This window comes from Eriocheir sinensis, chromosome 36, assembly GCF_024679095.1.
Source record: "Eriocheir sinensis breed Jianghai 21 chromosome 36, ASM2467909v1, whole genome shotgun sequence".
In the NCBI taxonomy this organism is placed as follows: Eukaryota; Metazoa; Arthropoda; class Malacostraca; order Decapoda; family Varunidae; genus Eriocheir; species Eriocheir sinensis.
The window spans coordinates 8,141,386-8,152,489 of NC_066544.1; the positions used below are offsets into that span (position 1 = coordinate 8,141,386).

The following is an 11,104-nucleotide window of genomic DNA, read 5'->3' on the forward strand; positions in this document are numbered from 1 at the left end:
CTCTCTCTCTCTCTCTCTCTCCTCACACACACACACACACACACACACGCACACAGGGTGGTGGTGATGGTGGTGGTGGTATAATTGACAACGAAGCGAAGGAAATTAAATTCAATCTAGAAGTTATAAACAGTTTTGGACACATTGTTTGCCCATTAAATATTCACGTAACCAAACCGTGGATGTTAGGTACAATCACATTTTACGATAATTTGAGTTCACGCCCGCTCTGCCTGATGACATAAATAATACATAACATCCTGAACTTGTGCGAACGTAGCTGATCAAACAGTAATATGACAACAGTTTATATTTCGTTTTTATGTAGGCTATTAATGACGGCGTGTTGTTTAGAGTCGACTTTTGTTAATTGTAGAAGAATGTATAATACCTCAGGGTCCATTTATTTATTTATTTAGAGATAAAAATATATACTACCTCAAACAGTTATACGACAGTCATTTATTTCGTTTTTATACCTATTAATGATGGCGTGTTTAGAGGCTACTTTTATTAATCGTAGAAGAATGTATAATACCTCAGGGTCCATTTTTTATTTTTTTTTATTTAGAGAGAAAAATATATACGACCTCAAACAGTTATACGATAGCCATTTAATTCGTTCTAAACCTATTAATGATGGCGTGTTGTTTAGAGTCGACTTTTGTTAATCGTTCGAACCACGACGCGCAGACCACCCAATTGTTCATCCCTCCTTTCGGGCAGGTCAGTTAATGGGTACCTGGGGAAACCTAGGGAACGTAACTGTGGTAGCCCGGATGTTGCACTTGCCCTGTGTCCCGGGGAATGGGTTCTCTTCCACAAGCTCCAGGGTCGATGGTACGGAGATGAGCAACGAGGCCACGCGTAGTTATAGCGTAGGCGTATGATCGTCAAGCATTACAATAGGGTATCAGGACACTCTCCTCCCGAAACTGACCTGTCTTTCGGCCACTCCTCTAACTCTTTATAGGAGCAGTGAGTAGCGGGCTTTTTTTCACATTTGTTACCTTTTTTTATGCCCTTGAAATGACTCCTCTGCTGTAATAAAAAAGAAAAAAAAAATCCCAATCTTTGTCCTCTTCGCATTATTGTTGTAGGTTCCTTTTCCATCCTTCTTTTCCATCCTTTCGTCCCATAATTAGGTGCGTCTCCGCCCCCGCCCTTCCCTCTTCAGGAGCTCCGTGGAAACACTGTCCTCATCAAATAATCACAGTGGACACAATCATTATTAGCATTATAGATACAAATATTTTTCTAAGGCGAAGGCTAAGTAAACGCAAAATGTACCTTAATCGTCATTGCACAAACATTTCGATGAGTGTGTGTGCGGGGGAAGGGAGGGCTTAGGAAAACAGCATATTTGGGGTGCTGACCCACTCACTCGCCTCCTTCCTGGTCGGGGGAGTGCACGAGCGAAGCAAAACAGATGGCTCCCTCCCCTGCCGGGCCCTGCTAGTAGACGCCCTGGCCTTCCTCACCTTTCTCTCCGCAGCGGGTAGGCGACAAGACAGACAAGTTAGAGAAGCAGACAGGTTAGCAGCAAAATAGATCGTCTCCTTCCACTGCTGGGCCCTGCTTGTAGACGCCCTGGCCTTCCTCACTTTCCTCTCCGCAGCGGGTAGGCGACAAGATAGACAAGTTAGAAGCAAAACAGATCGTCGCTTTCCACTGCTGGGTCCTGCTAGTTCTTCACCTTCCAGCGGTTTAGAAGACACGACAGACAAATTAGGCAAGCAAAGTTAGAAGCAAAATAGATCATCCCCCTTTTCTTCTGGGCCTTGTTAGTAGATCCCCTGCTTAATTAGACGGCTTAAGGGAGTGATAGTCATGTAATATAGTCAAGGGCCTCGTCTATTACCAGGTTGAAGTTACTCCTGACAAGATATAAGCAAATTAGTTGGTCTCCCTTACCTGCTGGGCCCTTCTATTGGTCGGGCTCCCCCTCCCCCTCTCCCTGCTTACTCCCACCCAATCATACGGTCTCTCTTTCTCTCCCCTCCTGCTTACCCTCACCCTTCACATGGTCTCCCGTCTCCCCCTCTCCCTTCCCTGCTGGACCCTGCCTTCCCCTCATGCTTGCTCTCCCTGCTTCCTCCTTCCTCCCATGGTCTGCCTCCCTTCACCTCCTGCTTGCTCTCCCTGCTTCCTCCTTCCTCCCATGGTCTGCCTCCCCTCCCCTCCTGCTTGCTCTCCTTGCTTCCTCCTTCCTCCCTCCTAAGGTTAAAGCAGGGAGTCCTTGGGTTGGAGTCACGGCAGGAGGCAGGTGAGCAGCTCTTCTCCTCCTCCTCCTCCTTCGCCGTGATTTCCTCCACTCCAGAGAGAAAAGAAAACGGTCAAAAATCTCGGTGTTTTTTCCCCACTTTACGCCGATGAGGCCCAAGTTTGCGTGCAGTCCAAACACGGGAGCGGCCAGTGTTACCAAGCCCGGGGTGATGTCCGGGAGAGAGAGATTTACATAGATTCACATAGATATCCAAACCACACAGCCCTTTCGACACCCAAACACACACATTTACCAAGGCTTTCGTAGGATTTGTGGGCATTTCCAGGGGTAGTTTTATGACCCTGGTGGTAGTTTGGCATAGTTTCTGCGCCATGAACGTAAAGAACCACTCATGAGGACGCGTTTTATTTGTTTTTTGACTTTATAAATTATTGATGTAAGAGAGGAAGAATTTTAGAGTATCGACCTATATCCCGAGCTAAAACAAAACACGATCATTCCTATATACCACTCTCTCTCTCTACTATCTCCCTCCCTCTCTCCCTCTCTCTTATATACAGATGGTCCGTCCTTAAACCTTAGTGAAATTGTGTTAAATCAAATGCCATCACGATTTTGCATTTCTACTTCAGTGAATAGCAAGTTGAAGGAAGTGGAGAGAGAGAGAGAGAGAGAGAGAGAGAGAGAGAGAGAGAGAGAGAGAGAGAGAGAGAGAGAGAGAGAGACTACTTTTCCTTTTTCCTCTTCCCTCTTTTCTTCTCTTCCTTCCTTACCTTTATTAGTCCCTCCCTTCCTTCCTCCTGCCCTCTCCATCTTTCTCTCCTTCGTTCTCTCCCTTCCTTCCTCTGCCCTTTCCTTCCTCCTTTCTTCCCATCAAAACAACACACACACACACACACACACACACACAATCCCCACCCCCCAAAAAATAAAAGGATACGAGAAAATGAAATGGAGAGAGAATCCAGCAAAATTTCTCTTCATTCCTGCTCCTCTTTGCGTCTGTAGAGGAGGTCTGACGTGAGAGTAAGGGTTATCCATCCACCAGGCGGTCAGACTTGCTTGCTGAGTGGCCTGTGGTGGCGTAGGTGAATGATTGTATTAGTAGTGGAGTCTAAGCAACGGAACTGCCCTACCCAACCTGTTTTCCCAGCCTGCCTTACCCAACCTGCCTTACCTATCCTGCCTTACCCAACCTGCCCACCTAACCTGCCTTACCCAACCTGCCTACCCAGCCTGCCTTACCCAACCTGCCCTACCCAACCTGCCTACCCAACCTGCCTTACCTATCCTGCCTTACCCAACCTGCCCACCTAACCTGCCTTACCCAACCTGCCTACCCAGCCTGCCTTACCCAACCTGCCTACCTAACCTGCCTTACCCAACCTGCCTACCTAATCTGCCTACCCAACTTGCCTTACCCAACCTGCCTTACCCAACCTGCCTACCTAACCTGCCTTACCCAACCTGCCTACCTAATCTGCCTACCCAACTTGCCTTACCCAACCTGCCTTACCCAACCTGCCTTACCCAACCTCCCTTACCCAACCTGCCTTACCCAGCCTGCCTTACTCATCCCCGTACTCCTACCCTTCCTCATACAACGGAATTCCCCTACCCAACCTCCCTTTCCCTGCCTGACTTACCCATCCCTATCCACCAATCCTCCCTCCCTCCTCTCCTCTCCTCTCCTCGTCTCTCCTCCTCTTTCTCTCCGTTTTCCATGGCATAGCTGAATGATCGTATTAACAATGGAGGCTTTGCAACGGGACTCCACTACCTAACTAACCTGCCTTACCCAGCCTACCTTACCCAACTAGCCTTCCTTACCCATCCACCACCTCTTACCCTCCTTCTCTCCTCTCCTCGTCTCTCCTCCTCTTTCTCTCCTGTTTTCCGAGGCTTGTTGTTCGTGGAGAGATCTTGAATGTAAAGTGGCGACTGCCGTGGCCTCAAACTTTGCCTGCTCGGAGGGGGGACTGAAGAGGAAAAATCGGGGAGGGAGGGGGATGGGGGGAGGTGAAAAGAACGCATCTTCCCCGGACATGTCCCCCCTACTCCGCCCATGTGTGTGTGTGTGTGTGTGTGTGTGTGTGTGTGTGTGTGTGTGTGTGTGTGTGTGTGTGTGCCCTCTTCTCGCCACTGCTCTGAGGAAGAAAGGGAAAAAATACAGCCTAAAAATATTTGCCTCTCTCTCTCTCTCTCTCTCTCTCTCTCTCTCTCTCTCTCTCTCTCTCTCTCTCTCTCTCTCTCTCTCTCTCTCTCTCTCTCTCTCTCTCTCTCTCTCTTGTGTATACGTGTTGTTTTGGTGGTGGGTCAAGTATGATTCTCTCTCTCTCTCTCTCTCTCTCTCTCTCTCTCTCTCTCTCTCTCTCTCTCTCTCTCTCTCTCTCTCTCTCTCTCTCTCTCTCTCTCTCTCTCTCTCTCTCTCTGCTTTTCGTTATCCGTGTTTAGGTTTGCTGTGATAAGAAACGACACGAAACAAAAGGAATCAAAACGAAACAAAAAAAAAAAAAAACGAAAGATAAACGAAATATAAACGAAACGAAACTTAATATTAAAGAAACGAAACGAGTCAAAACGAAACAAAACGGAAGATAAACGAAATATAAACGAAACGAAACTTAATATTAAAGAAACGAAACGAGTCAAAACGAAACAAAACGGAAGATAAACGAAATATAAACGAAACGAAACTTAATATTAAAGAAACGAAACGATACGAAACGGAAAGTCAGCGTTTGGGGGTCCGCTTCGAGCCACAAGATTATGCAGCCCCAAGATTTTAACGAAACTTTGGCAACGCTCACGGAAAGCAAACACACACACACACACACACACACACACACACACACACACACACACACACACACACACACTAATACAACTACTCCAGTGCTTTTAAATGCCTCCCTCCCTTCCTTCCTCTCATTCTTCCATCCTTCCATTGCCTCATCTTCCTCCTCCTCCTCCTCCTCCTCCTCCTCATCCTCCTTTTCTTCCTCCTCCTTCTCCTCTTGTGGTCTTCTTCCTCCTCCTCCTCTCTTTTACTTTCTCCTCCTCCTTCTCTTCCTCCTCCTCCTCCTCCTTTTCTTCCTCCTTCTCCTCCTTTACTTCCTCCTCCTCTTGTGGTCTTCTTCCTCCTCCTCTCTTTTACTTCCTCCTCTTCCTCCTCCTCCTTCTCCTCCTCCTCCTCCGCAACATCAACATGAAATTTGCCTTAATGAGATGGCACACCTGTGAGGTTATCATTCTCTCTCTCTCTCTCTCTCTCTCTCTCTCTCTCTCTCTCTCTCTCTCTCTCTCTCTCTCTCTCTCTGATGTTGTTACTGTTGTTGCTGTTGTTGTTGTTGTTGTTGTTGTTGTTGTTGTTGTTTCCTTTTGACTTAAGTTTCGTCCGTCTTCATGATGAGGGAGTTGAATAGCAAGGAAGAAAGGAAGGAAGGAAATAAGGAAAGAAGGAAGGAAGAAAGGAAGGCAGAAAGAAATGAAGGAAGACAGGAAGGAAGAAAAGAAGGAATGAAGGAAGACAGGAAGAAAGGAAGGAAGGAAGAAAGGAAAAGAAAGAAAGAAAGAAAACAAGGAAGGAAAGTGCATGAAGGGGGGGCGATGGGGGAAACTAATGAAATTGGGGAAAGTGTTCGTAATAAAATGAGAGAGGGACAAGAAAAGAAAAAAAAGGAAAAATAAAAAGTGAAGATGAAAAGAGTGAGCACTTCTATTAGTAAGGTTTTGAAGTGTTATGAAGAGCGAAAGGATAATGGAACGTAGTTAGTGAAAGCCAGGAGGAGGAGGGGGAGGAGGAGGAGGAGGAGGAAAACGTAAAGGAGACAAATAGGTAGATAGGTAGAGAGAGAGAGAGAGAGAGAGAGAGAGAGAGAGAGAGAGAGAGAGAGGTGATAGAAGTAGTAGAAAGGAAGGGAGGGAAAGAGGTAAGGATGGAAGGAAGGGACGGGATGAGGGAGGTATGGAGGAAAGTAAGAGAGGGAGAGAAACTGGAGGGAGGGAGGGAGGAGAATGAGGGAAGAAAGAGCAGTTGGGACATGGGGGGGGGGGGAAGGGGGGGCCACATAACAGTAATTGGTGAGGCAGAACGGACTGACACGAACTTGGGGTGTTGGGACGAGATGGGAGTAGCCTAAATCAGCTTATAACCTTCCCCCTTTACCACCCTTCCCTCCCTTCCCTTCCCTTTCCCTTTCCTTTCCCTGGTGACGCGTTTCCCTCCAGCTGCTCCCTCCCTCTCTCCCTCTCTTTCTCTCTCTCTCCCTCTCTCTCTCCCCGTCCGTCACTCCTTTTAGCAAATAAGCAGGTTGGAACGTAACACCAAATTTTGAGAAGGTGATGATTGGTGATGATTGGTAGTAGTGGTGGTGGTGGTGGTGGTGGTGGTGGTACTTATTGTTTTTTCTTCTACTCTAGCTATAATTGTTACTGTTGTTGTTGTTGTTGTTGTTTTTGTCGTCCTTGTTATTGCTCCTGTTGTTCAGTGCGATGAGGAAAGTTAACATAAGAACGTAAGGAGTCTGCAAGAGGACGGTTGCTCTATACAAGGCAGCTCCTGTAACTCTAACCCCACCTTACCTCACTATCCATGAATTTATCCAACCTCTTCTTGAATGTATCTATAGTATTGGCACCCACAACCCTGTTCAATTCATTCACAACCCTATTGGTAAACCAGTTCTTGCCTATGTCTTTGTTGAATCTGAACTTATCTAACTTAAAACCATTGCTACGTGTCCTACCTGGTTCTTTACAACCAAAACCCTAGTGACATTCCCATAGATTTATTAAAGCCCTTCATCCATTTATAGACTTCGATCAGGTCTCCTCGCAACCTTCGCCATTCTCGAGAGTGTAGATTTAGCTGCTTCAGTCTGTCCTCATAAGGCAAGTTCTCACCCTCTGAATCATTTTTGTCATCCTTCTCTGTACAGATTCTAGGATCTTGACATCCATTCTATAGTAGGGGGACCAGAACTGAACCGCATAATCGAGATGAGGTCTAACTAGTGATAAGTAAAGTTTGAGGATGACTTCAGCGCTCCTATTGCTTAGTTAGTTAAATAGTTAATGGATCAGTCTCCTTCTAGTACTTTGTGTTTATATCATTCCTTGCTGTTGTGTTGATCCGGTCTCTTCATATTGTATATCCATTTTTGGTGTTTTACTTACATTTTATCCTTTTTTTCGACTTTTTTATATGACCCATTTTGTGGTGTTCTGCCGTGGTCTGGATGAGCCTCTCTCTCACCATAAAACCCATAATTTGGTTGATGTTGATGTTGGGGCGAAAAGTGGATGATGAGTGTTTGTATTTTATTATATTTATATTTAATCTTACTATATTTTACTTATTTATTTATTAATTAATTGTTATATTTGTTTATTTTATTTTATCTTTTTATTAATTTTATTTTGTCTATTTTATTTCTTATTGGTGTTTTTCTTTTCTTTTTCGTTTTCGTTTTCGTTTTTCTGTCCTTTTTACTTTTTTGTATAATTTTATTGCTATTTTTTTCTTGCTGTTGGTTTTCTTTTTTCGATGTTTTTTTTATATTTTCTACATCATCCTTTGCTGGTGTTCCTCGCCGGTCCGGGTGAGCCTCTTTCCTCCCAGAAGAGACCCGCCCATGATTTTGGCAATGTTGATTTTAGGGTCGAAAGGTGGATGATGTTTTTTTTATATTGTTACCGCCAGAATGCGGAACGAATGATTGGTGGAAGGGGAAAGGGAAATTATGAGGAATAAGATAAGATAAATAAGGCGAGGAGTAAACGATGGTGTAGCGAACGAGAACAGGGAACCTTGGCTGTGGTGCGTCATGGTGTGTCACGGCTGCTCGGTGTTGAAGGCGCCAAGCCAGCATTGTGACATCGTCTCGATAGCAAATGGAGAACAGATGAAGGCTCTCGCTGGCTCTGGGGGCAGGGTTGACGCATCCACACACGTGCACTTTTGATGATTCGACACGTATGATGGGGTGCTCGGGGCGCTGTAGGAGGCGAGGAAGAGGGAGACAGCCAACAGTAACGGTGAAGGGAAGACGTCCCTTCTCGGCCTCGCTGTCTGCCTCTGTACAGCCCCACCCAGAGGAACACAAGGAACGGAAAGACGGAGACATTTTAGTAGGCCCAGAATACGTAAGTGCCTGGCGTAGTATAATTCTATCTTTGCTTATTTACTGATTATACACTGTCTGTTGTTATAGATTAATAAGTGACATAGTAAGTGAAATACAATGCTGAACGTTAGGTGCTAAGTGAAGTGTTCAGCTGCCCGGCTTAGTGCTCAGAGACGCGGGCGTTTTCGAGCGTCGTGATTGTGGTCCTGGCGGTAAATGTTATTGTTGACAGCTTGACCACATTATACTGTGCGTCTACGAAAAGGGTCATTTCATTCTCCTACCGCCCACGGAGCGGCGGTATCAATGATGTTGTTTCTATATTTTCCTTATTTTCCTTTTCGTGGTGTTTCATTTCTACGTTATTTTCTGTGCGTTCTTATTACGTTATCTTTTTCCGTCATTTTTATACCATCCATTTTCTGGTCTTCTGTTTCAGTCTGGATGATCCGCGAGTGTCTTATGCTTTTCTCGATGTTGTTTTCTTAACTATCTTTTATTCGGTGTTCCATCTTATATTATCCTTTTTTGTCCGGTTCTAATTTCATATTCTTCTTCTCGTGTGTTCGCTTTTATTATCCTTTTATTGTTGATTCCCCTTGGTGGATTGTCTACGACGCCTATAACGAGCCCCACCTGCCCGGCTGGTGTGTGTGTGTGTGTGTGTGTTGGTTTGAATTCGGAGTTTTCCTTCTCCTAGGAGGACTGCCTACCACGGCTAACGACCCCCTCCTGCCCGGGTTTGTGATCGGAGTTTGCTCTCCTAGGTGAACTGCCTCGCGGCTAACGACCTCCACCTGCCCGGGTTTGTAATCGGAGTTTGCTCTCCTAGGTGAACTGCTCACGCTAACGACCTCCACCTGCCCGGGTTTGTAATCGGAGTTTGCTCTCCTAGGTGAACTGCTCACGCTAACGACCTCCACCTGGCCGGGTTTGTAATCGGAGTTTGCTCTCCTAGGTGAACTGCTCACGCTAACGACCTCCACCTGGCCGGGTTTGTAATCGGAGTTTGCTCTCCTAGGTGAACTGCTCACGCTAACGACCTCCACCTGGCCGGGTGTTTTATTCGGAGTTTGCTCTCCTAGGTGAACTGCTCACGCTAACGACCTCCACCTGGCCGGGTTTGTAATCGGAGTTTGCTCTCCTAGGTGAACTGCTCACGCTAACGACCTCCACCTGGCCGGGTTTTTTATTCGGAGTTTGCTCTCCTAGGTGAACTGCTCACGCTAACGACCTCCACCTGGCCGTGTTTGATGTTCGGAGTTGTCCTTCTCCTAGGCGAATTGCCTACCACGGCTAACGAGCTCCACCTGCCCGTGTTTGATGTTCGGAGTTGTCCCTCTCCTAGGCGAATTGCCTACCACGGCTAACGAGCTCCACCTGCCCGTGTTTGATGTTCGGAGTTGTCCTTCTCCTAGGCGAATTGCCTACCACGGCTAACGACCTCCACCTGCCCGTGTTTGTTGTTCGGAGTTGTCTCTCTCCTAGGCGAATTGCCTACCACGGCTAACGACCTCCACCTGTCCGGGTTTTTATTTGGAGTTTGCTCTCCTAGGTGTATTGCCTATGACGGCTCACGAGCCCAACCTGCCCGGGTTTTTATTCGGAGTTTGCTCTCCTAGGTGTATTGCCTATGACGGCTCACGAGCCCAACCTGTCCGGGTTTTTATTCGGAGTTTGCTCTCCTAGGTGTATTGCCTATGACGGCTCACGAGCCCAACCTGCCCGGGTTTTTATTCGGAGTTTGCTCTCCTAGGTGTATTGCCTATGACGGCTCACGAGCCCAACCTGCCCGTGTTTGTTGTTCGGAGTTGTCCCTCTCCTAGGCAGATTGCCTACCACGGCTAACGACCTCCACCTGCCCGTGTTTGTGGTCAGAGTTTTCCCTCTCCTAGGTGAACTGCTCACGCTAACGACCTCCACCTGCCCGGGTTTGTAATCGGAGTTTGCTCTCCTAGGTGAACTGCTCACGCTAACGACCTCCACCTGCCCGGGTTTATTGTTCGGAGTTTGCTCTCCTAGACGAATTGCCTACCACGGCTAACGAGCCTCACCTGCCCGGGTTTATTGTTCGGAGTTTGCTCTCCTAGACGAATTGCCTACCACGGCTAACGAGCCTCACCTGCCCGGTATATTGTTCGGAGTTTGCTCTCCTAGATGGACTGCCTACCACGGCTAACGAGCCCCATCTACCCGTGCAGATCTCCGGTACCTCCGCGGACGCCCCGGGGAACACCAAGATGCCCTTCGGGGAGCCCTCCAGTACTGCCACGCTCGCCAGCGAGACCTTGGGCTCGCTGGCGCCCCTTATCCCTTCCGAGGCTCGTGGAGGGCGAATGCAAGAACTCGCTTCTTAAAACTACCAGACTGGATTATGAAATTAATCGTAAGTACTGTGAATGTGCTGCTCACCGCGTTTATCGTTTCTGGGATGGAAAGTCGAAGGGCCTCGGGAACGCGCACAGAACATCCGAAAACTTCCTCTGTTTCCCTCTTTCTTTCTTACTTCTCATATTTCTTTTTTTATTATATGTTCTTGATCTTTAATAGTCTGTTTTACTATTCATTTATTTATTATTTTGCTCTGATTAAATAGGTAATTGAGTAGAAAATGTCCGGAGGGGAAATGTCCAGGGGGGAACATGTTCGCCACCTACTGCTGCTGCTGCCATTACTTCTTCTACTACTACTACTACTACTACTACTATTACTACTACTGCTATTACTACTACTACTACTGCTACTACTA

At 46.8% G+C, this 11,104-nt stretch overlaps 2 long non-coding RNA genes across 2 annotated transcripts; one reads left to right on the forward strand and one right to left on the reverse strand.

Moving 5' to 3' along the window:
- Positions 1–8,433: 8,433 nt before the first annotated feature.
- Positions 8,434–10,150, reverse strand: LOC127007694 (uncharacterized). Its single transcript, XR_007760393.1, has 3 exons — positions 10,010–10,150; positions 9,463–9,875; positions 8,434–9,146 (listed from the first exon to the last, which is right to left on the reverse strand). It is a non-coding gene; the product is annotated as an uncharacterized LOC127007694 (long non-coding RNA).
- Positions 9,145–10,256, forward strand: LOC127007695 (uncharacterized). Its single transcript, XR_007760394.1, has 3 exons — positions 9,145–9,376; positions 9,441–10,044; positions 10,112–10,256. It is a non-coding gene; the product is annotated as an uncharacterized LOC127007695 (long non-coding RNA).
- Positions 10,257–11,104: the final 848 nt, after the last annotated feature.